Raw genomic sequence first — 25,342 nt, 5'->3', positions numbered from 1 at the left:
TCTGCCAGTACCTCGTCTCCTACCTTCCAAACTTTACAGAAGCTCTCCTGCGAACCTTGCAGAACTAGCACTCCTGAAAGAAAGGATACCGCGGAGACATGGCTTAGCCACAGCCTAGGGGATGCTTCCAGAATGAGATTTTCACTCTGCAGCGGAGTGTGCGCTGATATGAAACTTCCTGGCAGATTAAAACTGTGGGCCCGACCGAGACTCGAACTCGGGACCTTTGCCTTTCGCGGGAAAGTGCTCTACCATCTGAGCTACCGAAGCACGACTCAAGCGCGGTTCTCACAGCTTTACTTCTGCCAGTACCTCGTCTCCTACCTTCCAAACTTTACAGAAGCTCTCCTGCGAACCTTGCAGAACTAGCACTCCTGAAAGAAAGGATACCGCGGAGACATGGCTTAGCCACAGCCTGGGGGATGCTTCCAGAATGAGATTTTCACTCTGCAGCGGAGTGTGCGCTGATATGAAACTTCCTGGCAGATTAAAACTGTGGGCCCGACCGAGACTCGAACTCGGGACCTTTGCCTTTCGCGGGAAAGTGCTCTACCATCTGAGCTACCGAAGCACGACTCAAGCGCGGTTCTCACAGCTTTACTTCTGCCAGTACCTCGTCTCCTACCTTCCAAACTTTACAGAAGCTCTCCTGCGAACCTTGCAGAACTAGCACTCCTGAAAGAAAGGATACCGCGGAGACATGGCTTAGCCACAGCCTGGGGGATGCTTCCAGTATGAGATTTTCACTCTGCAGCGGAGTGTGCGCTGATATGAAACTTCCTGGCTGATTAAAACTGTGTACTCGACCGAGACTCGAACTCGGGACCTTTGCCTTTCGAGGGCAAGTGCTCTACCATCTGAGCTACCGAAGCACGACTCACGCCCGATCCTCACAGCTTTACTTCTGCCAGTACCTCGTCTCCTACCTTCCAAACTTTACAGAAGCTCTCCTGCGAACCTTGCAGAACTAGCACTCCTGAAAGAAAGGATACCGCGGAGACATGGCTTAGCCACAGCCTGGGGGATGCTTCCAGAATGAGATTTTCACTCTGCAGCGGAGTGTGCGCTGATATGAAACTTCCTGGCAGATTAAAACTGTGGGCCCGACCGAGACTCGAACTCGGGACCTTTGCCTTTCGCGGGAAAGTGCTCTACCATCTGAGCTACCGAAGCACGACTCAAGCGCGGTTCTCACAGCTTTACTTCTACCAGTACCTCGTCTCCTACCTTCCAAACTTTACAGAAGCTCTCCTGCGAACCTTGCAGAACTAGCACTCCTGAAAGAAAGGATACCGCGGAGACATGGCTTAGCCACAGCCTGGGGGATGCTTCCAGAATGAGATTTTCACTCTGCAGCGGAGTGTGCGCTGATATGAAACTTCCTGGCAGATTAAAACTGTGTACTCGACCGAGACTCGAACTCGGGACCTTTGCCTTTCGAGGGCAAGTGCTCTACCATCTGAGCTACCGAAGCACGACTCACGCCCGGTCCTCACAGCTTTACTTCTGCCAGTACCTCGTCTCCTACCTTCCAAACTTTACAGAAGCTCTCCTGCGAACCTTGCAGAACTAGCACTCCTGAAAGAAAGGATACCGCGGAGACATGGCTTAGCCACAGCCTGGGGGATGCTTCCAGAATGAGATTTTCACTCTGCAGCGGAGTGTGCGCTGATATGAAACTTCCTGGCAGATTAAAACTGTGGGCCCGACCGAGACTCGAACTCGGGACCTTTGCCTTTCGCGGGAAAGTGCTCTACCATCTGAGCTACCGAAGCACGACTCAAGCGCGGTTCTCACAGCTTTACTTCTGCCAGTACCTCGTCTCCTACCTTCCAAACTTTACAGAAGCTCTCCTGCGAACCTTGCAGAACTAGCACTCCTGAAAGAAAGGATACCGCGGAGACATGGCTTAGCCACAGCCTGGGGGATGCTTCCAGAATGAGATTTTCACTCTGCAGCGGAGTGTGCGCTGATATGAAACTTCCTGGCAGATTAAAACTGTGGGCCCGACCGAGACTCGAACTCGGGACCTTTGCCTTTCGCGGGAAAGTGCTCTACCATCTGAGCTACCGAAGCACGACTCAAGCGCGGTTCTCACAGCTTTACTTCTGCCAGTACCTCGTCTCCTACCTTCCAAACTTTACAGAAGCTCTCCTGCGAACCTTGCAGAACTAGCACTCCTGAAAGAAAGGATACCGCGGAGACATGGCTTAGCCACAGCCTGGGGGATGCTTCCAGAATGAGATTTTCACTCTGCAGCGGAGTGTGCGCTGATATGAAACTTCCTGGCAGATTAAAACTGTGGGCCCGACCGAGACTCGAACTCGGGACCTTTGCCTATCGCGGGAAAGTGCTCTACCATCTGAGCTACCGAAGCACGACTCAAGTGCGGTTCTCACAGCTTTACTTCCGCCAGTACCTCGTCTCCTACCTTCCAAACTTTACAGAAGCTCTCCTGCGAACCTTGCAGAACTAGCACTCCTGAAAGAAAGGATACCGCGGAGACATGGCTTAGCCACAGCCTGGGGGATGCTTCCAGAATGAGATTTTCACTCTGCAGCGGAGTGTGCGCTGATATGAAACTTCCTGGCAGATTAAAACTGTGTACTCGACCGAGACTCGAACTCGGGACCTTTGCCTTTCGCGGGAAAGTGCTCTACCATCTGAGCTACCGAAGCACGACTCAAGCGCGGTTCTCACAGCTTTACTTCTGCCAGTACCTCGTCTCCTACCTTCCAAACTTTACAGAAGCTCTCCTGCGAACCTTGCAGAACTAGCACTCCTGAAAGAAAGGATACCGCGGAGACATGGCTTAGCCACAGCCTGGGGGATGCTTCCAGAATGAGATTTTCACTCTGCAGCGGAGTGTGCGCTGATATGAAACTTCCTGGCAGATTAAAACTGTGGGCCCGACCGAGACTCGAACTCGGGACCTTTGCCTTTCGCGGGAAAGTGCTCTACCATCTGAGCTACCGAAGCACGACTCAAGCGCGGTTCTCACAGCTTTACTTCTGCCAGTACCTCGTCTCCTACCTTCCAAACTTTACAGAAGCTCTCCTGCGAACCTTGTAGAACTAGCACTCCTGAAAGAAAGGATACCGCGGAGACATGGCTTAGCCACAGCCTGGGGGATGCTTCCAGAATGAGATTTTCACTCTGCAGCGGAGTGTGCGCTGATATGAAACTTCCTGGCTGATTAAAACTGTGTACTCGACCGAGACTCGAACTCGGGACCTTTGCCTTTCGAGGGCAAGTGCTCTACCATCTGAGCTACCGAAGCACGACTCACGCCCGGTCCTCACAGCTTTACTTCTGCCAGTACCTCGTCTCCTACCTTCCAAACTTTACAGAAGCTCTCCTGCGAACCTTGCAGAACTAGCACTCCTGAAAGAAAGGATACCGCGGAGACATGGCTTAGCCACAGCCTGGGGGATGCTTCCAGAATGAGATTTTCACTCTGCAGCGGAGTGTGCGCTGATATGAAACTTCCTGGCAGATTAAAACTGTGGGCCCGACCGAGACTCGAACTCGGGACCTTTGTCTTTCGCGGGAAAGTGCTCTACCATCTGAGCTACCGAAGCACGACTCAAGCGCGGTTCTCACAGCTTTACTTCTACCAGTACCTCGTCTCCTACCTTCCAAACTTTACAGAAGCTCTCCTGCGAACCTTGCAGAACTAGCACTCCTGAAAGAAAGGATACCGCGGAGACATGGCTTAGCCACAGCCTGGGGGATGCTTCCAGAATGAGATTTTCACTCTGCAGCGGAGTGTGCGCTGATATGAAACTTCCTGGCAGATTAAAACTGTGTACTCGACCGAGACTCGAACTCGGGACCTTTGCCTTTCGAGGGCAAGTGCTCTACCATCTGAGCTACCGAAGCACGACTCACGCCCGGTCCTCACAGCTTTACTTCTGCCAGTACCTCGTCTCCTACCTTCCAAACTTTACAGAAGCTCTCCTGCGAACCTTGCAGAACTAGCACTCCTGAAAGAAAGGATACCGCGGAGACATGGCTTAGCCACAGCCTGGGGGATGCTTCCAGAATGAGATTTTCACTCTGCAGCGGAGTGTGCGCTGATATGAAACTTCCTGGCAGATTAAAACTGTGGGCCCGACCGAGACTCGAACTCGGGACCTTTGCCTTTCGCGGGAAAGTGCTCTACCATCTGAGCTACCGAAGCACGACTCAAGCGCGGTTCTCACAGCTTTACTTCTGCCAGTACCTCGTCTCCTACCTTCCAAACTTTACAGAAGCTCTCCTGCGAACCTTGCAGAACTAGCACTCCTGAAAGAAAGGATACCGCGGAGACATGGCTTAGCCACAGCCTGGGGGATGCTTCCAGAATGAGATTTTCACTCTGCAGCGGAGTGTGCGCTGATATGAAACTTCCTGGCAGATTAAAACTGTGGGCCCGACCGAGACTCGAACTCGGGACCTTTGCCTTTCGCGGGAAAGTGCTCTACCATCTGAGCTACCGAAGCACGACTCAAGCGCGGTTCTCACAGCTTTACTTCTGCCAGTACCTCGTCTCCTACCTTCCAAACTTTACAGAAGCTCTCCTGCGAACCTTGCAGAACTAGCACTCCTGAAAGAAAGGATACCGCGGAGACATGGCTTAGCCACAGCCTGGGGGATGCTTCCAGAATGAGATTTTCACTCTGCAGCGGAGTGTGCGCTGATATGAAACTTCCTGGCAGATTAAAACTGTGGGCCCGACCGAGACTCGAACTCGGGACCTTTGCCTTTCGCGGGAAAGTGCTCTACCATCTGAGCTACCGAAGCACGACTCAAGCGCGGTTCTCACAGCTTTACTTCTGCCAGTACCTCGTCTCCTACCTTCCAAACTTTACAGAAGCTCTCCTGCGAACCTTGCAGAACTAGCACTCCTGAAAGAAAGGATACCGCGGAGACATGGCTTAGCCACAGCCTGGGGGATGCTTCCAGAATGAGATTTTCACTCTGCAGCGGAGTGTGCGCTGATATGAAACTTCCTGGCAGATTAAAACTGTGTACTCGACCGAGACTCGAACTCGGGACCTTTGCCTTTCGAGGGCAAGTGCTCTACCATCTGAGCTACCGAAGCACGACTCACGCCCGGTCCTCACAGCTTTACTTCTGCCAGTACCTCGTCTCCTACCTTCCAAACTTTACAGAAGCTCTCCTGCGAACCTTGCAGAACTAGCACTCCTGAAAGAAAGGATACCGCGGAGACATGGCTTAGCCACAGCCTGGGGGATGCTTCCAGAATGAGATTTTCACTCTGCAGCGGAGTGTGCGCTGATATGAAACTTCCTGGCAGATTAAAACTGTGGGCCCGACCGAGACTCGAACTCGGGACCTTTGCCTTTCGCGGGAAAGTGCTCTACCATCTGAGCTACCGAAGCACGACTCAAGCGCGGTTCTCACAGCTTTACTTCTGCCAGTACCTCGTCTCCTACCTTCCAAACTTTACAGAAGCTCTCCTGCGAACCTTGCAGAACTAGCACTCCTGAAAGAAAGGATACCGCGGAGACATGGCTTAGCCACAGCCTGGGGGATGCTTCCAGAATGAGATTTTCACTCTGCAGCGGAGTGTGCGCTGATATGAAACTTCCTGGCAGATTAAAACTGTGGACCCGACCGAGACTCGAACTCGGGACCTTTGCCTTTCGCGGGAAAGTGCTCTACCATCTGAGCTACCGAAGCACGACTCAAGCGCGGTTCTCACAGCTTTACTTCTACCAGTACCTCGTCTCCTACCTTCCAAACTTTACAGAAGCTCTCCTGCGAACCTTGCAGAACTAGCACTCCTGAAAGAAAGGATACCGCGGAGACATGGCTTAGCCACAGCCTGGGGGATGCTTCCAGAATGAGATTTTCACTCTGCAGCGGAGTGTGCGCTGATATGAAACTTCCTGGCAGATTAAAACTGTGTACTCGACCGAGACTCGAACTCGGGACCTTTGCCTTTCGAGGGCAAGTGCTCTACCATCTGAGCTACCGAAGCACGACTCACGCCCGGTCCTCACAGCTTTACTTCTGCCAGTACCTCGTCTCCTACCTTCCAAACTTTACAGAAGCTCTCCTGCGAACCTTGCAGAACTAGCACTCCTGAAAGAAAGGATACCGCGGAGACATGGCTTAGCCACAGCCTGGGGGATGCTTCCAGAATGAGATTTTCACTCTGCAGCGGAGTGTGCGCTGATATGAAACTTCCTGGCAGATTAGAACTGTGGGCCCGACCGAGACTCGAACTCGGGACCTTTGCCTTTCGCGGGAAAGTGCTCTACCATCTGAGCTACCGAAGCACGACTCAAGCGCGGTTCTCACAGCTTTACTTCTGCCAGTACCTCGTCTCCTACCTTCCAAACTTTACAGAAGCTCTCCTGCGAACCTTGCAGAACTAGCACTCCTGAAAGAAAGGATACCGCGGAGACATGGCTTAGCCACAGCCTGGGGGATGCTTCCAGAATGAGATTTTCACTCTGCAGCGGAGTGTGCGCTGATATGAAACTTCCTGGCAGATTAAAACTGTGGGCCCGACCGAGACTCGAACTCGGGACCTTTGCCTTTCGCGGGAAAGTGCTCTACCATCTGAGCTACCGAAGCACGACTCAAGCGCGGTTCTCACAGCTTTACTTCTGCCAGTACCTCGTCTCCTACCTTCCAAACTTTACAGAAGCTCTCCTGCGAACCTTGCAGAACTAGCACTCCTGAAAGAAAGGATACCGCGGAGACATGGCTTAGCCACAGCCTGGGGGATGCTTCCAGAATGAGATTTTCACTCTGCAGCGGAGTGTGCGCTGATATGAAACTTCCTGGCAGATTAAAACTGTGGGCCCGACCGAGACTCGAACTCGGGACCTTTGCCTTTCGCGGGAAAGTGCTCTACCATCTGAGCTACCGAAGCACGACTCAAGCGCGGTTCTCACAGCTTTACTTCTACCAGTACCTCGTCTCCTACCTTCCAAACTTTACAGAAGCTCTCCTGCGAACCTTGCAGAACTAGCACTCCTGAAAGAAAGGATACCGCGGAGACATGGCTTAGCCACAGCCTGGGGGATGCTTCCAGAATGAGATTTTCACTCTGCAGCGGAGTGTGCGCTGATATGAAACTTCCTGGCAGATTAAAACTGTGTACTCGACCGAGACTCGAACTCGGGACCTTTGCCTTTCGAGGGCAAGTGCTCTACCATCTGAGCTACCGAAGCACGACTCACGCCCGGTCCTCACAGCTTTACTTCTGCCAGTACCTCGTCTCCTACCTTCCAAACTTTACAGAAGCTCTCCTGCGAACCTTGCAGAACTAGCACTCCTGAAAGAAAGGATACCGCGGAGACATGGCTTAGCCACAGCCTGGGGGATGCTTCCAGAATGAGATTTTCACTCTGCAGCGGAGTGTGCGCTGATATGAAACTTCCTGGCAGATTAGAACTGTGGGCCCGACCGAGACTCGAACTCGGGACCTTTGCCTTTCGCGGGAAAGTGCTCTACCATCTGAGCTACCGAAGCACGACTCAAGCGCGGTTCTCACAGCTTTACTTCTGCCAGTACCTCGTCTCCTACCTTCCAAACTTTACAGAAGCTCTCCTGCGAACCTTGCAGAACTAGCACTCCTGAAAGAAAGGATACCGCGGAGACATGGCTTAGCCACAGCCTGGGGGATGCTTCCAGAATGAGATTTTCACTCTGCAGCGGAGTGTGCGCTGATATGAAACTTCCTGGCAGATTAAAACTGTGGGCCCGACCGAGACTCGAACTCGGGACCTTTGCCTTTCGCGGGAAAGTGCTCTACCATCTGAGCTACCGAAGCACGACTCAAGCGCGGTTCTCACAGCTTTACTTCTGCCAGTACCTCGTCTCCTACCTTCCAAACTTTACAGAAGCTCTCCTGCGAACCTTGCAGAACTAGCACTCCTGAAAGAAAGGATACCGCGGAGACATGGCTTAGCCACAGCCTGGGGGATGCTTCCAGAATGAGATTTTCACTCTGCAGCGGAGTGTGCGCTGATATGAAACTTCCTGGCAGATTAAAACTGTGTACTCGACCGAGACTCGAACTCGGGACCTTTTCCTTTCGCGGGCAAGTGCTCTACCATCTGAGCTACCGAAGCACGACTCACGCCCGGTCCTCACAGCTTTACTTCTGCCAGTACCTCGTCTCCTATCTTCCAAACTTTACAGAAGCTCTCCTGCGAACCTTGCAGAACTAGCACTCCTGAAAGAAAGGATACCGCGGAGACATGGCTTAGCCACAGCCTGGGGGATGCTTCCAGAATGAGATTTTCACTCTGCAGCGGAGTGTGCGCTGATATGAAACTTCCTGGCAGATTAAAACTGTGTACTCGACCGAGACTCGAACTCGGGACCTTTTCCTTTCGCGGGCAAGTGCTCTACCATCTGAGCTACCGAAGCACGACTCACGCCCGGTCCTCACAGCTTTACTTCTGCCAGTATCTCGTCTCCTACCCTCCAAACTTTACAGAAGCTTTCCTGCGAACCTTGCAGAAGCTGTGAGGACCGGGCGTGGGTCGTGCTTCGGTAGCTCAGATGGTAGAGCACTTGCCCGCGAAAGGCAAAGGTCCCGAATAAATTTATGGTTTATACTTTATACTCGGTAATAGCAAACTACTTTTTAATTCAGGCTTACATTGGCACGCTTCAGGAGTTTTAACCGCCATTGCATTATCCGGTTTGAGGCATCCAGAATGCTCCAAAAAGTGGTACTATATCTTAATGTTTTCAAATTTTTCAAAGGGATCTGCCGTCCAGACCTCCTTGTGATGTATATCCTGTCTATCGACTTCCTCCACACCCTCCGATTAATTTAGTATTTGTGACCGCTGTGTGTGGATTCAATAACATCCTTCTTTGTTCTCGCTGACTGCGTCGCGTGTACATCATACACGCAAATACCGCAGACAAGACTGGCGAATATTTCTAAGCAATTTTGATACATCCCATCCTGAAACGTTTTCATGACCAGACATACAGTTTAAGTAGGCTGTTTAGGTTTTTATGTTGGTAACGCCACGTAGCGCTCTATAAAAAATCACTGACTGAGCTGTGTGAAGTCTGTGGCTGGTTTGCATTGTTGGAATATTTGCTATTGTAGTGTTGGGCATTGGGCAGTTGGATGTGAACAGCGCGTATCTTTGCGCAGTTGGAGGTGAACCGCTAGCAATGGTGGATGTGGGGAGAGAGATGGCAGAATTTTGAGAGCAGACGATCTGGACGTGTGTCCATCAGAAAGAGTAAATTTGTAATATTGAATATCATAAACTGACATGTATATATGATGACATTTTAACATAATTAAGGTAAATACATTGTTTGTTCTCCATCAAAATCTTTCATTTGATAACTATGCCTATCAGTAGTTAGTGCCTTCAGTTGTTAGAATCTTATTTAGCTGGCAGTATTGGCGCTCTCTGTATTGCAGTAGTTCGAGTAATGAAGATTTTTGTGAGGTAAGTGATTCGTGAAAGGTGTAGGTTATTGTTAGTCAGGGCCATTCTTTTCTAGGGATTACTGAAAGTCAGATTGCGTTGCGCGTAAAATATTGTGTGTCATAGAGAAATGTCTGAGTACGTTCAGTTTTTCTCAACTGTTTGAAAATCAAATAACGTAGAGGTTTATTAGCACAGTAACTCATAAATTTTTCAAAGGGGATATTTCAATAGGTTCTTGCTAGTAAACGTCCGTGTATTTTATAGCCTTCATAATGTCTATCAGAATGGAACGCAAATCTGCAGTATACAGATTAAATAGAAATGCCGATAATGTCAGACCTTGAGGGAAATTTTGTCCTATGTGTCCCTGATGCTGAGGTAAGATCTGCTTGCTCAACGAATGGTGCGATTTCGAATGAACGTACTCGGTGTGCTCAGGTTCTTTTAACTGCTGCACTAGCCGTGGGAGCAGGGCACGTCGTAGGCTTTAGTTAAGTCCTTATACTTACTTACTGCCGAGCGGTCTAAGACGTCTTGTCACGGACCGTACTGCTCCCCCGTTGGAGGTTCGGGTCCTCCCTCAGGCATGTGTGTGTGTGTTGTCCATAGTGTAAGTTAGGTTAAGTAGTGTGTAGGCTTAGGGACCGATGGGCTCTGCAGTTTGCTCCCATAAGGCCTTACCACAAATTTCCAAATTTACTTACTTACTCCTTGGCGCTACAGCCCATGTAGGACCTTGGCCTCTCTGATGATCACAGCCAAATCCTGACGGTTTTCTGCTCGTTTCCTCCACCTCCTGACTCCAATATTTCTCAAATCATTTTCCACATCCTCCAGCCATCGTTTCCAGGGTCTCCCTTTGCTCCTTTTGCCACCTGGATTTCCTGTGTAAACCTTTTTAACAGCTCGATCCTCTGACATTCGCATGCCCCTCCCATCTTAATCTGTAACACTTAATTTCAGTCACGAAGTCAGGATTTCTATACAGTTCTAATTCCATGGTTCTCCTTATCCTCCATTGCCCCACCTCATACACAGGTCCAAAAATCTTTCTTAATATTTACCTCTCCCATCTTCTCAAAAGCTCTTCGTCTGCTACAGTCATTGTCCATGTTTGTGAGCCACACATTGCCACCGGTCTTATGACTGTTCTGTCTTCTGCTCAGGCTACGTGACAAAGATTTTGATCAGGGCCCAGTAAGCTCTATTTCCCGCAGCAATCCAAGATTTTATTTCACAACTCTCATAATTGCCTCCGTTCAACTTAATATAGTATTTCTCTTTAACAAAAGCATTTTTCCGGGAAGCAAAGAGATACTGTGGTTTTGTGTTGTTTACTCTAAGTCCCAACCTGCCTCCTTTTCCAGTCTGGCAAATCCTTCTTCCATTTCTTTCAAACTTCTAGACAGCACACGTCATCGGCGTAAGCTAGATTTTGGTGCATACGGTTGAACAGAGTGCCACCTCGGTTATCAGTCTCCACCCTTCGCATCACTTTCTCCAACACTATGTTGAAGAGTAGCGTGGATAATACATCACCCTGTCTTAACTCCTGGCTGACCTCAAATTCTTTAGAATGTTTTCCTTCTACTGTTACCTGGCATTTTGTGCTGGTGAGGGTCATTTGTGCCAGTTAAGTCCTTATAGAAGGCCATAAAATACGATTTATCACTATGTGAAATCTGGAGGTATGTAATTAAAAGGATGAGAACATCAGGGATGCCTTTACCTGTGTTAAAAAGATGAATAATAAAGAAGCTCCGTGTTACAACACCGACGCCAAGGTTATAGACAGGTTTTTGGAAGACGATACTCCTCGAATAAACAACAACCCAGCAGCTGAACCCGCTGACCGGCTTTGTTTGTCAGGTTCGTTATCTCTACGTGCCTGTTCGCTGGGAACATCGCCAACCGCCAAGTTCCCCGAACTTCTGTTAGCGAGGCAGCAATCGCCGCTCTACCGTCCGAGGAAGCAGTCACAGGTAACCACTCTCGACTTACAGTAAATTTAACAGTTTCACCACAATGAACTGTAATCTTTCCTGTTACAATAAGTTTGAACAGAATTCTGAGTATACTTTAATTTATCAGACAAGTCACAGAATTAAACAAACTTCCATTTACGAAGTGGAGAGACTGCAGGTCTATAGTTCACGTAGAGTTGAAGAACGACATTTCGTACCACGAATTACTGAAATTTAATTTCACAATCTATTTTCTGTACCTCATAATTGTATTATCGCGGCTTGTAATCGTGACGTCGAGAAGATGTTTCGAAATATGTAAACGAGTACAGACCGAAAGCTTATACTGTGGTATAAGAAGTTTCGAACATAAGAACAACACAAGAGCCAATAATATTAGTTCATTTATACAGATGCCCATTACCTATGTAAATATTCTAGAGACCACCAAGCCGTGCTTAAGTAGTTTTACAAGTGTAAGTTCTTGCCAAATTTATTTTGCTCTTATACGATTCTATACTCCACGGTTATTCTACAGTACAACTGGGGTCACCTCGGTGCTTTATCCTGCTTTCTGATATCTCTTATTCTGACATAGAAATTCTCTCCGTTAAATGTCTTACATATTATAATACACTGAGATGAGGTGACAGACGTCATAGGATAGCGATACGCACATAAACAGAAGACGGTAGAACCGCTTACACGAGGTACAAACTAGCGATGCATTGGCGGAGCTGTTATTGTACTCCGGTGATTCATTTTAAAAGGTGTTCTACATCTACATCTACATCCATACTCCTCATGCCCTCTTGCAGCGTGTGGCGGAGGGTACCTTGAGTGCCTCTATCGGTTCTCCCTTCCATTCCAGTCTCGTAATGTTCGTGGAAAGATTGTCGGTATGCCTCTGTGTGGGCTCTAATCTATCTCATTTTATCCTCATGGCCTCTTCGCGAGATAAACGTAGGAGGGAGCAATATACTGTTTGACTCCTCGGTGAAGGCATGTTCTCGGAACGTCAACAAAAGCCCGTACCCAGCTACTGAGCGTCTCTCTCGCAGAGTCTTCCACGAGTTTATCTATCATCTCCGTAACGCTTTCGCGATTACTAAATGATCCTGAAACGAAGCGCGCTGCTCTCCGTTGCATCTTCTCTATCTCTTCTATCAACCATATCTGGTACGGATCCCACACCGGTGAGCAGTATTCAAGCAGTGGGCACGCAAGTGTACTGTAATCTACTTCCTCTGTTTTCGGACTGCATTTCCTTAGGATTCTTCCACTGAATCTCAGTCTGGCATCTGATTTACCGACGATTAATTTTATATCTTCGTTCTATTTTAAATCACTCCTAATGCCTACTCCCAGATAATTTATGGAATTAACTGCTTCCAGTTGCTGACCTGCTATATTGTAGCTAAATGATAAAGGATCTTTCTTTCTATGTACTCGCAGCACATTACACTTGTCTACATTGAGATTCAATTGCCATTCCTTGCACCATGCGGCAATTCGTTGCAGATCCTTCTGCATTTCAGTACAATTTTGCATTGTTATAACCTGTCGATATACTAAAGCGTCATCCGCAAAAAGACTCAATGAACTACCGATGATATCCACAAGGTCATTTATATATATATTGTGAATAGCAACGGTCCTACGACACTCCCCTGCGGCACACCTGAAATCACTCTTACTTCGGAAGACTTCTCTCCATTGAGAATGACATGCTGCGTTCTGTTATCTAGGAATTCTTGAATCCAATCACACAATTGGTGTGATAATTCATATGCTCTTACTTTGTTCATTAAACGACTGTGGGGAACTGTATCAAACGCCTTGCGGAAGAAACATGGCATCTACCTGGGAACCGTCTGAGTCTCGTGGACGAATAGCACGAGCTGGGTTTCACACGATCGTCTTTTTCGAAACCCATGCTGATTCCTACAGAGTAGATTTCTATTCTCCAGAAAAGGCATTATACTCGAACATAATACGTGTTCCAAAATTCTACAACTGATCGACGTCAGAGATATAGGTCAATAGTTCTGCACATCTGTTCGACGTCCCTTCTTGAAAACGGAGATGAGCTGTGCCCTTTTCCAATCTTTTGGAACGCTACGCTCTTCTAGAGACCTATGGTACACCGCTGCAAGAAGGGGGACAAGTTCCTTCGCGTACTCTGTGTAAAATCGAACTGGTATCCCACCAGGTCCAGCGGCCTTTCCTCTTTTGAGCGATTTTAATTGTTGTTCTGTCTCTCTGTCATCTATTTCGATATCTACTATTTTGTCATCTGTGTCACAATCTAGAGAAGTAACTACAGTGCAGTCTTCCTCTGTGAAACAGCTTTGGAAAAAGACATTTAGTATTTCGGTCTTTAGTCAGTCATCCTCTGTTTCGGTACCATTTTGGTCACAGAGCGTCTGGACATTTTGTTTTGATCCACCTACCGCTTTGACATAAGACCAAAATTTCTTAGGATTTTCTGCCAAGGGAGTACATAGAACTTTACTTTCGAATTCGTTGAACGCCTCTCGCATAGCCCTCCTCACACTACATTTCGCTTCGTGTAATTTTTGTTCGACGTGATTATGGCCGCACGACGGCAATTAACAGACTTTGAACACGGAATAGTACTTGGAGCTAGACGCAAGGGTCATTCCATTTCGTAAACCGTTAGGGAATTCAATATTACAAGATCTACGGTGTCAATAGGATGCCGAGTATACCAAATGTCAGGAATTCCCTCTCACCACGGACCACTCAGTGGCCGACGACTTTACTTAACGACCGAGAGCAGCGGCGTGTATGTAGAGTTGTCGGTGCTAACACACAAGAAACACTGCGTGAAATAACCGCGGAAATCAATGTGGGACGAACGACGAACGTATCCGTTAGGACAGTGAGGCGAAATTTGCCTTTAATGGGCTGTGGCAGCAGACGGACGACGTGAATACCTTTGCTAACAGTACGCCAAGCCCGCAGCGCCTCCTCTGGTTTCGTCACCATATCGGTTGGATCCTAGACGACTGGAAAACTGTGGCCTGGTTCCCGATTTCAGGGCGTGGGGTTCGGGCGCGGCGTAGACACCACAAAGCCATGGATCCAATTTGTGAACAAGACATTCTGCTAGCTAGTGATGGCTCCATAATGGTGTGGTCGGCGTTTACATGAACTGGACTGGGTTCTCTGTTCCAACTGAACCGATCATCCAGTGGATCTGGTTATATCCGGCTACTTGGAGACCATTTGCAGCAATTCATGGGGTTCACGTCCCCTAACAATTATGCGCCACAATTGCTCGCAATTGGTTTGAAGAACATTCCGGACAATTCGAGCGAATGGTTTGGCCACCGAGATTCCTGGAGTGAATTCCATCGAACTATTATGGGTCATAATCCAGAGGTCAGTTCGTGCACAAAACCCTGCACTGACAACACCTTCGCAATTATCTGCGGCTATAGAGGAAGCATGGCTCAATACTTCTGCAGTGGACTTTCATCGACTTGTTGAGTGCATGCCACATCGAGCTGCTGCATTACGCCGGGCGGAAGGAGGGCCGACACAATATTAGGTTTCCCATGACTTCTGTTACCTCAGTGTATATTAGCAGTTAACTGTCTGACAACTATCACTTTTGTTTATGCATTGCCAAAGGTGACTGTGTCTTTCCTGATTTTTACTTAAAAAATGGTTCAAATGGCTCTCAGCACTATGGGACTTAACATCTGAGGTCATCAGTCCCCTACAACTTAGAACTACTTAAACCTAACTAACCTAAGGACATCACACACATCCATGCCCGAGGCAGGATTCGAACCTGCGACCGTAGTGGTCGCGTGGTTCCAGACTCTAGCGCCTAAAACCGCTCGGCCACTCCGGCCGGCTGAGTAGGTTTGGGATTACTTTGCTGTTTGTAGTTGTTACAACAGCATGTAGCACATATACTCCCTCATCCAACAATTTCACAGTTCTGTAAAATAAGCCGACATGACAAATACGTTTCTGAAAATGTCCCACAATGTAAATCAGCTGTTCACTCCCGGTTTTAGTTTCCAACTCAAGCCGCGAGGAGTCGCTCGGGAGCGCTGTCGTATAAAGCTCTCTGTACAAGGAAAATAAGGCCAACTTGCCAGTGGGCGCCATTTTGGTCCCACTGCGCCGCTGGTGATATATTGACTTCTGCGGCATATTTAGCCGTGTATTTTAAAGAAGTGCACTCAACCGTCTAATGCACTGAAAAAACTGATCAGTGGCTTCAAACAGAATATGTCGGATATTTAGCAACAAAAAATCTCAACAAATTCAAGCTAAACGAGTCGAAAACCATTTGTTGTGGCAAGCATGAAACACAGTTTTTTCCCTCCTATCCTTTATTAATAGCGAAAGCAGATTTCGTAGTTCTTGTTGCGGTATCGAGTTTGAACACATGTCTTCGTAATTTGCGTTAAATTCGTCCTATACAATAGTCAGCAGGACAAAAGGAAACCAATGTTGGTTCGCAAGTGCAAGGAAAAATCCATCGCTAATTTAAAGCTGTATATCGACATTTTTTATGATAACTTTGTACGGTATCACTCACTATTTTTCGTTTTATGTGCTAACAGTGGCAGTTTTATCTCTAAGATTTCTACTTAGTAATTAAATTACCATTTAACCATACTATTAGCTTTTCTAATTTTTTTTAACTGTTCAAATGGATCGGAAAGTAAATAACAGAAATGCAGAAAAACAAAGACAAAGGGCCAGAAATGGATAAAATTAACTGAATGGTTAAGTCGAGTTCCTACAACCTACCAGTGTTCTGCTTCTTGTTGCATCTCTTCCTTTGGAAGGAATTCTGTACTGTTTTCCTCCCTTTTCGCGTCGAAAAGAACAGCGAAAAGCACTGCACTGAGGCATTATTTTACTTGAAACTTCGAAGCTACACAACTCTTAATATGCTTCACACGTAACGCTTGGGCCCACAATGGCTGCTAATGTCACGTGACGCGCTTTCAGCCAATCCTGAACTGCGGACGGCGGCAAACGCAGGGGAAAACAATGGTCATACTTTCCTTTTACAGAGATTACTGTCGTACATTTTAGGGAAGAGTTTCCGTTATTATGTTTATAAGCTACTTGTTAGTACTTCATCGTAATCGGAGGCCTATAGCAGTTTCAGGTGAATCTCAAGCCACAGAATGTGCCTACTGAAAATGTTACTTACAAGAACCATGAAGTGTTGGAACAGGTCCTAATTGTGTGTTTGCTGCATTTAGTATCTGTTCTTTATGTTCTGTTTCTAGTTTCTCATTAATTACAAACTGTGCAGCTGTCAAAACACACTGTAACCTATATAGGGAAACACTGTAATAAACATTTATAAAATATAGATCTAAATATTAATTTATTTTTCGTAACATAAAGTAAGCACATTATTTTTCTGTAGGAAATATAGGATGTTTAGAGTTCGTTTAAAAAAAATCAGACCTGTGAGACTGGTGGTTTGTTTGCAGATTTGATATTCACAAAAATCTATTATTCTCAGAACTTTGTTTCTGTGCCATGGGCCGTTGTGGTTCTCACTGACTCAATTCAGTTCGCCTAGTGATACATTTAATAGTGATAGTAAGATGGAGGAAAAGAAACAAGAGCGAGTGAGGCTGGTGCCGTTGTAGGTCACTGGACTCTGGCAATCGGGAGAATGGCGTATCCATTCCACATTCAGTCGTTCAGGTTGTCCGTAGTGTCACTAAATCGAGTAAGGCAAGTTTTGCGATGATTCCTCTAAAAAGACACAGCCGGTTTTACAACGCTCTGAAATTTGTGCCTCAAGGAGCTGGTTGCAACACCATGGCCACACCCTTGAGGGCTGTAGTTGGAGATGTGCAGCATTAATAGACCTCGCTGGTTTTCTATAACTCACGTGTATTCTAAAGATGACATCCCTCTCGCAGCAGAATATAGTGCTCGGCCTTTGCTTCGGTTATGAAGTGGTGCTGCAACAGCTGTGATTATAGGAAAATAAGAGTCTGCTTTTCAGTAAAGAGCACTTCAATTTGATTTAAGGCATACCATGTTTTATTCAGTGTCGTAAGTCTTGCAACAGCACTGTTACTACACCGGATGACTACGCAATTCGTGTAAATCGTCACCGTGCAGTTCCAATAATGCTTGACAACACTGTGTTGTAACGGCGACCGGAATGGCCGCGGGGTAGTAGTGACGGAAACACGGCGGGACCCGCGGAGCGGCCCGCGAACAACAACACAACGGGGGAGGACGGACACGACCAACGCAGAACCTTACGACACAACAAGAAGAGACAACAGAGTAACGAACCAAACAAGACAACCACGTCCACTGGAATAGAAACACGAAAGTCAATACGCTGTCTGAGGCGTTGTGTCCTGAGACGCACGCGATGTTAGACTGCTGGCTGAGTTTTTTTTTCTTTATTGTTATTTTTAAACCTGTTTACAGGCAGGCCAGCAGCAGCATACTACGCCGCTCTTTGGCCATAGAGAAACACAAAAGAGACAAATGAAGACAATTAGAGAAAAACATGGTGGCCATATAAATGGAGACAAACACTTTTTAAAATACATGGAGCCGTTCATGGGCGTAGAGTCCCAGACAAAATTTGTTCAGACACTTGGACACATACATAGACGAAAATTGTCACACGCGAACGTAGGTGCACAAAACGAATAACACTGAACCACTTAGGCACAAAACGACGGTACACACAGAAACACGAGGCGTTGATCTCCAGCACGCGAATGTTCACTAAGCGTGTACGAGTCCGGGGATCTGCCGAGACAGGAGGAGGGGGGGTAGGGTGGGAGAGGCAGAGGGGAGAGCAGAGATGCCATGGGCAGGGGAGATAGGGGGAAGGGAGGAAGGGGGAGGGGAAGCCCAGGGGAAGAGGGGTGGAGGAAGGGGGATGGGGGGAAAAGGAGAGAGAAGGGAGGGAGGGTGCCTTTAAGGAAAAGACACAGGAAGTGGGGGGAGGATCAAAGTTGATAGGAGGGGTAGATGGAGGGGAGGAGGACACCATCAGGGAGGGGGAGCTGGCGGAAGCCACCTTGGGAGAGGGTAAGGAGGGTGGAGAGATGGAGACTGGGTGGGACATGGGAATACAGGCGTAGCAGCGGGCGGGGGTGGGAGAGGATGGGCGAGACAAGCGGGTGAGGAGGATCGAGTTTACGGGAAGTGTACAGGATCCGTATCCTTTCAAGGAAAAGGAGGAGGTGGGGGTACGGAATGAGATCGTACAGGATCCGCATGGGGGAGTGGAGACGGATGCGATACGCGAGGCAGAGAGCATGGCGTTCAAGGATTTGAAGGGATTTGTAAAAGGTAGGGGGGCAGAGATACCGGGCCAGATGGGCGTAACAAAGGATAGGGCGGATAAGGGATTTATAGGTGTGGAGTATGGTGGAGGGGTCCAGACCCCACGTACGGCTGGAAAGGAGCTTGAGGAGACGGAGTTGGGAGCGTGCCTTGGCTTGGATTGTCTGGAGATGGGGGGTCCAGGAGAGGCGATGGTCGAGGGTGATGCCAAGGTACTTAAGGGTGGGGGTGAGGGCGATAGGACGGCCATAGATGGTGAGATAGAAATCAAGGAGGCGGAAGGAAGGGGTGGTTTTGCCTACAATGATCGCCTGGGTTTTGGCTGGCTGAGCACAAGGCAGGCGCTTAAGTATACTATCGGGAGCGCCGCTATTGGCCGCTGAGACTACGTGTTCCACTGTGGCGCGTTCACACTAAAAGCGGGCCAGGAGGCGCGCGCCGCCACAGCTTACAGGGCGATGGTGCAGAGACCTCTATGGGGCTTCGACATCCGGGGCGGGTACAAATTCCGTGGCGCATGGTACCAGATCCTTCCCCCCTGAAACTTGTGCGTAGGGGCAGAAACGCCCATGGGCTGCGACGACTGTGGCGGGTGTCCAACCCGCCTTGCGCCCATACTCACGGGCCAACATGGCCGTGCCAGGGACATACCACTGCGAGGGCCGGGAGTGGGGGCGGGAGGAGGACAGCATCAGCAAATGGAGCACGGTGCACGGCTGTCGCCCATGAAGGAGCTCTGCTGGACTGCGTCCATCAATGGGCATAGTGCGATAGGTGCTGAAATACAGGGTGAGGGCCGATGTGGTTGGGGATGTGTTGACTGCCTTCGTCAACTGGTGTTTGAAAGTGCGGACAAGCCTCTCCGCTGCACCATTGGACGAAAGGGGAGGCTATGGATATGTTTGATACCGTTGGCCTAACAGAAGTCGTGGAAGGAGGATACTGTGAATTGGGGACCATTATCGGAGACCAAGGTGTGGGGCAGGCCCTCAATGGCGAGAACCTGGGCCAGGGCCATGAGTGTAGCCTCCGTGGTGGTGGATGCCATTCAGACAACATATGGGTATTTGGAGTAGGCATCAACGATGAGTAACCACATGGACCCCAAAAACGGGCCCACAAAATCAATATGGATGCAATCCCAGGGCCGGCGAGGCACAGGCCAGGGTGCAAACGATGGGGGGGGGGGGGGTTGCCTGGTGATGCGCACAGACAGTACAGCCACGGACCAGGTGCTCAATATCGCAATCGATGCCGGGCCAATACACATGCCGGCGAGCCAAAACTTTCCTACGGGACATACCCCAGTGTCCGCAGTGTAACAAACTGAGCACCCAAAGCTGCAATTCTGGAGGGATGACCACCTGGTGGGCATCCGACTCCGTGGCCAACAAAAGGAAATCATTGACCACGGAGAGCCTGTGGGACAGATGGCGCCAGGGGCTGAAATCTGACTGCATCCGATGAGTAACATATGATGGCCACCCGTGGACCACATACTTGAGAACGTGCCACAAGACAGGGTCGCAGTGGGTAGCCGCAGCAACATCAGCAGCCATAAGAGGAAGACTGTCCAGCACATCCCAGTGGGTGGAATCAATGTGAAAGCAGAGGACCTCCTGTTGGTCAAAGGCAGGATCGGGGCCTACTGGGAGACATGACAAAGCACCCACATTAGCATGCTGCGCGGTGGGCTTATACCAGGTGGTGTAATTACGTAAAAACAATGCCCAGCGCTGGAGATGTTGAGCCGTCCGCTCGGGAAGGTGAGAGTGGGGCCCGAAAAGTGTAACTAAGGTTTTATGGTCCGTCAGGAAGGATGAACTTTGGCCCAAAGAGATAGGTGTGAAATTTTTGTATGGCGAACACGATCGCCAGGGCCTCCTTTTCAATCTGGGAGTAGTTCCGTTGTGCTGGGGTCAACGTCTTAGAGGCATAAGCGATGGGCTGTTCGGAGCCATCGACATCCCGGTGAGCGAGGATGGCCCCAATGCCGTATGTTGATGCATCAGCTGCCACAACCAAGGGGCACTCAGGAGAGAAGGGAGTAAGGCAAGGGTCGTTCAGCATCGTCTTTAAATGGAGAAAAGCCTGGTCACAGGCATGAGTCCAAACAAAAGGTACCCCTTGTGACGCAGTTCAGATAAGTCCTTGGGACGAGGAAGGGCCTCAATGGCCGTGACATTACGACCTGAAGGGTGAATGCCATCTTTGCTAAGCCAGTGGCCTAAGTATTCCACTTCCGGTTGAAGAAAACAACACTTGTCCAGCTGACAGCAGAGACCAGCAGACTGCAGAGTGTAGCTGTTAACCTTAAGTTTTTTTGTAGTAAATCAGTTATTAACTAGATGGATAGGGACTGTGTCTGTTGTGTGCGGATGCAGGAGGAGTTGGCCACAGTCCAAACGCAGCTGCAAGCTTTGTTGGCCACAGTCAACAAGCTCCAGAGTGCCACCTTGAGGTGCAGTGGGGTGGGGTGCCTGGGGCATCCACTGCTGTACTAGATGTAGGGCTGAGGGATGTCATAGCTCTCTGTCACTGAGCCAACCTCAGGTGCGACTGAGCCGGCCAGGTTACTCTCACCTCAGTGTGGGAGGTAGACTGTCGAGGTCTCGAGCCTCAAGGCAAAGGCTGCATGGGGGAAGCAGGCTCCTGCCAAACCCCATGCACTTTGCTAATAGATTCAGTGTGCTATCTGATGCTGGGGGGAGGGGGAGGCTGAGCCAGATCAGAATGCACCTTCTGGCAGGATAGTGGCTGCTCCTTCAGCAAGGTCTGGACAGGCACGTGGGGGTAGGGGTTTGTTAGTTATTGGGAGCTCCAATGTTAGGCGGCTCATGGGGCCCCTTAGGAACATACCGACTAGGGCGGGGAAGAAGTCCAACGTTCACCTGGTGTGCTTGCCATGGGGCCTTGTCCAGGATGTGGAAGAGGCTCTTCTGGTGGCTATCAAGTGTGCGGGGTGCAGCCAGCTGCAGATTGTTGCACATGTCGGCACCAACAATGCCTGTCATCAGGGTTCCGAGGAATTCCTTGCGTCCTTTCGACAGCTGGCTAAATTGGTGAAGGCGGCCTCCATCTCTCGAGGAGTGGAAGCCAAGCTGACGATCTGCAGCATCGTACCCAGTGTTGACCGTGGTCCTCTGGTTTGGAGTCAAGTGGAGAATCTAAACCAGAGGCTACGTCTGTGACGAAAATGGTTGTAGGTTCCTCGACCTACGCTATGGGGTGGAAGGTTGTAGGATGCCCCTCGATAAATCAGGGGTGCACTACACACAGGAAGCAGCTACATGGATAGCACAGGACTTGTGGCGTGCACATGGGGTTTTTTTAGATTAGGTTTCTCCCCACGGGAAACAAACTGCTGGCCTGAAAAATTACCAGTTCATGACACTGATGTGGGTGTGCCAACTGTAAAAATTGTTAGTTTGCCTGAACAGGTCATTCGAAAGGATTTAAATATGCTTAATCCCATGTTAGTAAATTGCCAATATTGTATTAGGTACTGAAAGCTGGTTGAAACCAGACATAAAAAGCAGTGAAATTTTGAACTCGGATTGGACAATTATTAGGAAGGATAGGACTGATGCTATGGGAGGTGGCGTGTTCATTGCAGTTAAAAGCTGTGTAAACGCAGTTGAGATCGCTACTGGGTCGGACTGTGAAATAGTCTGGATAAAGCTGTCAATCAGACAAGGACTGACCATTGTATTCAGATCTTTTTATAGACCACCAGCATCCGCAACAAACGTCGCAGAAGTACATAGGAAGTAAATACCCTAATTATCCATTAGCTATAGGTGGAGACTTTAATCTAGCATAGATTGACTGGGAAAATTAGACGTTTATCGCAGGGGGCAGGAGCAAAGATTCGTGTGAAGTTATTCTACGAGCGCTCTCGACAAACAACCTTGAGCAATTGGTTACAAAACGAACTCGAGATGGGAACATATTAGCCGGCCGGAGTGGCCGTGCGGTTATAGGCGCTACAGTCTGGAACCGCGTGACCGCTACGGTCGCAGGTTCGAATCCTGCCTCGGGCATGGATGTGTGTGATGTCCTTAGGTTAGCTAGGTTTAAGTAGTTCTAAGTTCTAGGGGACTGATGACCACAGTAGTTAAGTCCCATAGTGCTCAGAGCCATTTGAACCATTTGAACCATGGGAGCATGTCAGTGGAAGTTGAAAAAAAAAAACCAAAGAAACAGCGTAGAGTTTTTTTGTTTGGGAAAGCAAATAAAAGTGTCATTAATGAATATCTTCATAGTCAGCTCCAAGCATTCACCGCGGGACACAACGATATTGAGCATCTTTGGTCGGAACTTAAAGGTATTGTCCACCATGTGCTAGAGAAGTATGTGTCTAGCAAAAGCATAGGGGAGGGAAAGGATCCACCTTGGTAAAACAAACATATTAGTAAGTTGCTGAGAAAGCAGAGAATTTTGCATAGTCGTTTTAAACGTAGTCACTGCTCCGCTGACAAACAGAAATCATGCGAAATGAAAGCAGCTGTCAGAAGGAGAGATTCTTTTAACGAATTTGAAAGCAGTATTTCATCTTCAGATTCTAAAAATAACCCCAAAAACTTTTGGTCTTACGTAAAATCTATGAACGCTACAAATAATTCAATACCTTCTCTTGCTGACAGTATGGGTAATGTAACTGATGATGATAAACAGAAGGCCGAAATTCTAAACCTAGCTTTCAAAAACTCGTTTACGGTAGAGGACTGCAGCACCATTCCCCCTTTCAACTATCGAACAAACGAAAAGATGGCTTACATAGTTTTTAGTGTATCTGGGATTGGAAAACAGTTAAGATCATTAGACGCAAGGAAGGCATCTGGCCCAGATGGTATCCCCGTAAGATTTTATGTTGACTGAGCTACAAATATAGCACCATTCTTCTCCATCATCTATCAGAGATCATTGGAACAGGGATAGTTCCACGGGACTGGAAGAAGGCCCAGGTCATCGCAATCTATGAAAAGGGTAGAAAAGCGGATGCACATAATTACTGGCCAATTTCATTGACATCTATTTGTTGTAGAATCATGGAACATATTTTGTGTTCAGACATAATGACCTTTCTAAGAGAAGCTCATCTGCAGAAACTAACGGTCATGAGAGACACAGCTGGCCTCTTTGTGCATGATATACAACAGGCTCTAGATACCGGCTCCCAGGTTGATGCCATATTTCTCGGCTTTCGCAAGACGTTCGACTCAGTTGCACACTGTCGCTTGCCCCAAAAAGTGCGCGCTTACGGCCCATCCGATGACATATGCGGTTGGATAGAGAGTTTTCTAACAGACAGGGGGCAGTATGTCGTCCTGAATGGCGTGACTTCAACAGAAACAAGCGTAACTTCAGGTGTGCCACAGAGCAGTGTAATAGGTCTGTTGCTTTTTACGATTTACATAAACAATCTTCATGGTATTGACAGCGGCATTAGACTGTTTACCTATGATGCTGTAGTCTACAAGAAAGTAGTATCACACGACAGTTGTGAACGAATCAATGAGGATTTGCAGAAAATAAATGCGTGGTATAATGACTGGCAGTTATCTCTCAATATTAGTAAGTGTAACCTACTGCGTATAGCAAGGCGAAATTCCCCATTAATGTACGAGTACAAAATAATTGCCCAGTCTTGGGAAGCGGTAACATCCTTCAAGTATCTGGGTGTGACTATTCGAAATGATCTCAAATGGAATGATCAAATTACACAAGTAACGGGCAAGGCGAACTCTAGATTGCGGTTTATTGGTAGAATCCTGAAGCGATGCAGTCCTTCAACAAAGGAAATTAGTTCGTCCAGTCTTAGAGTATTCTTCGTATTGTAAGTAGGCTGTTTAGGTTTTTTTATTAGTAACACCACCTCTGTATGAAAATCACTGGCTGTGCTGTGTGCAGTCTGTGGCTGCTTTGCATTGTTGTAATACTCGCCATTGTAGTGTTAGGCAGCTGGCTGTTAACAGCGCATAGCGTTGGGCAGTTGGAGGTGAGCCGCCAGCAGTGGTGGATGTGGGGAGAGAGATGGCGGAGTTTTGTAATTTGTCATGAACTGCTATATATATAATGATATCAAGGTAAATACATTGTTTGTTCTCTATTAATATCTTTCATTTGCTAACTATCCCTATCAGTAGTTAGTGCCTTCCATAGTTTGAATCTTCTATTTAGCTGGCAGTAGTGGCGCTCGCTGTATTGCAGTAGCTTGAGCAGCGAAGATTTTTGTAAGGTAAGTGATTTGTGAAAAGTACAGGTTAATGTTAGTCAGGGCCATTCTTTTGCAGGGATTTTTTTTGAAAGTCAGATTGCGTTGCGCTAAAAATATTGTGTATCAGTCTAAGCACAGTCCTTGTAAAATTGTTCGAAAGGGGACGTTTCATATGTCGACCCTTAGCCTAGGATACCTCACTGGAATCTTCTGATATTTTCTTGTAGTTTGTGTAATTAGTGTAGATTTTGTTTATTGCTAGCGCGTAATTGTAGAGAGAATTTCCTTTGTAGTTGCAGTCTTTCATTGTTGTACAGTAAAATAGTTGTGGCATGCATGTAGATTTGCACAAAGTATTTCGCAGCTGCAATTAATTAGATATT

At 48.0% G+C, this 25,342-nt stretch overlaps 7 non-coding genes across 7 annotated transcripts; all 7 read right to left on the bottom strand.

Annotated features, from left to right (window-relative positions):
• Positions 1-798: 798 nt before the first annotated feature.
• Trnas-cga (transfer RNA serine (anticodon CGA)) lies at positions 799-873 on the bottom strand. The gene has a single exon. It is a non-coding gene; the product is annotated as a tRNA-Ser (tRNA).
• A 527-nt stretch (positions 874-1,400) lies between these two features.
• On the bottom strand, positions 1,401-1,475 carry Trnas-cga (transfer RNA serine (anticodon CGA)). The gene has a single exon. It is a non-coding gene; the product is annotated as a tRNA-Ser (tRNA).
• A 1,731-nt stretch (positions 1,476-3,206) lies between these two features.
• Positions 3,207-3,281, bottom strand: Trnas-cga (transfer RNA serine (anticodon CGA)). The gene has a single exon. It is a non-coding gene; the product is annotated as a tRNA-Ser (tRNA).
• A 527-nt stretch (positions 3,282-3,808) lies between these two features.
• Positions 3,809-3,883, bottom strand: Trnas-cga (transfer RNA serine (anticodon CGA)). The gene has a single exon. It is a non-coding gene; the product is annotated as a tRNA-Ser (tRNA).
• A 1,129-nt stretch (positions 3,884-5,012) lies between these two features.
• Positions 5,013-5,087, bottom strand: Trnas-cga (transfer RNA serine (anticodon CGA)). Its single transcript has one exon. It is a non-coding gene; the product is annotated as a tRNA-Ser (tRNA).
• Positions 5,088-5,915: 828 nt separating this feature from the next.
• On the bottom strand, positions 5,916-5,990 carry Trnas-cga (transfer RNA serine (anticodon CGA)). Its single transcript has one exon. It is a non-coding gene; the product is annotated as a tRNA-Ser (tRNA).
• A 1,129-nt stretch (positions 5,991-7,119) lies between these two features.
• On the bottom strand, positions 7,120-7,194 carry Trnas-cga (transfer RNA serine (anticodon CGA)). Its single transcript has one exon. It is a non-coding gene; the product is annotated as a tRNA-Ser (tRNA).
• Positions 7,195-25,342: the final 18,148 nt, after the last annotated feature.

This window comes from Schistocerca nitens, chromosome 6 (genome assembly GCF_023898315.1).
Source record: "Schistocerca nitens isolate TAMUIC-IGC-003100 chromosome 6, iqSchNite1.1, whole genome shotgun sequence".
Classification (NCBI taxonomy): domain Eukaryota; kingdom Metazoa; phylum Arthropoda; class Insecta; order Orthoptera; family Acrididae; genus Schistocerca; species Schistocerca nitens.
Note: the sequence above shows the minus strand (reverse complement) of the source record. Positions and strands in the feature narration are given on the sequence as shown.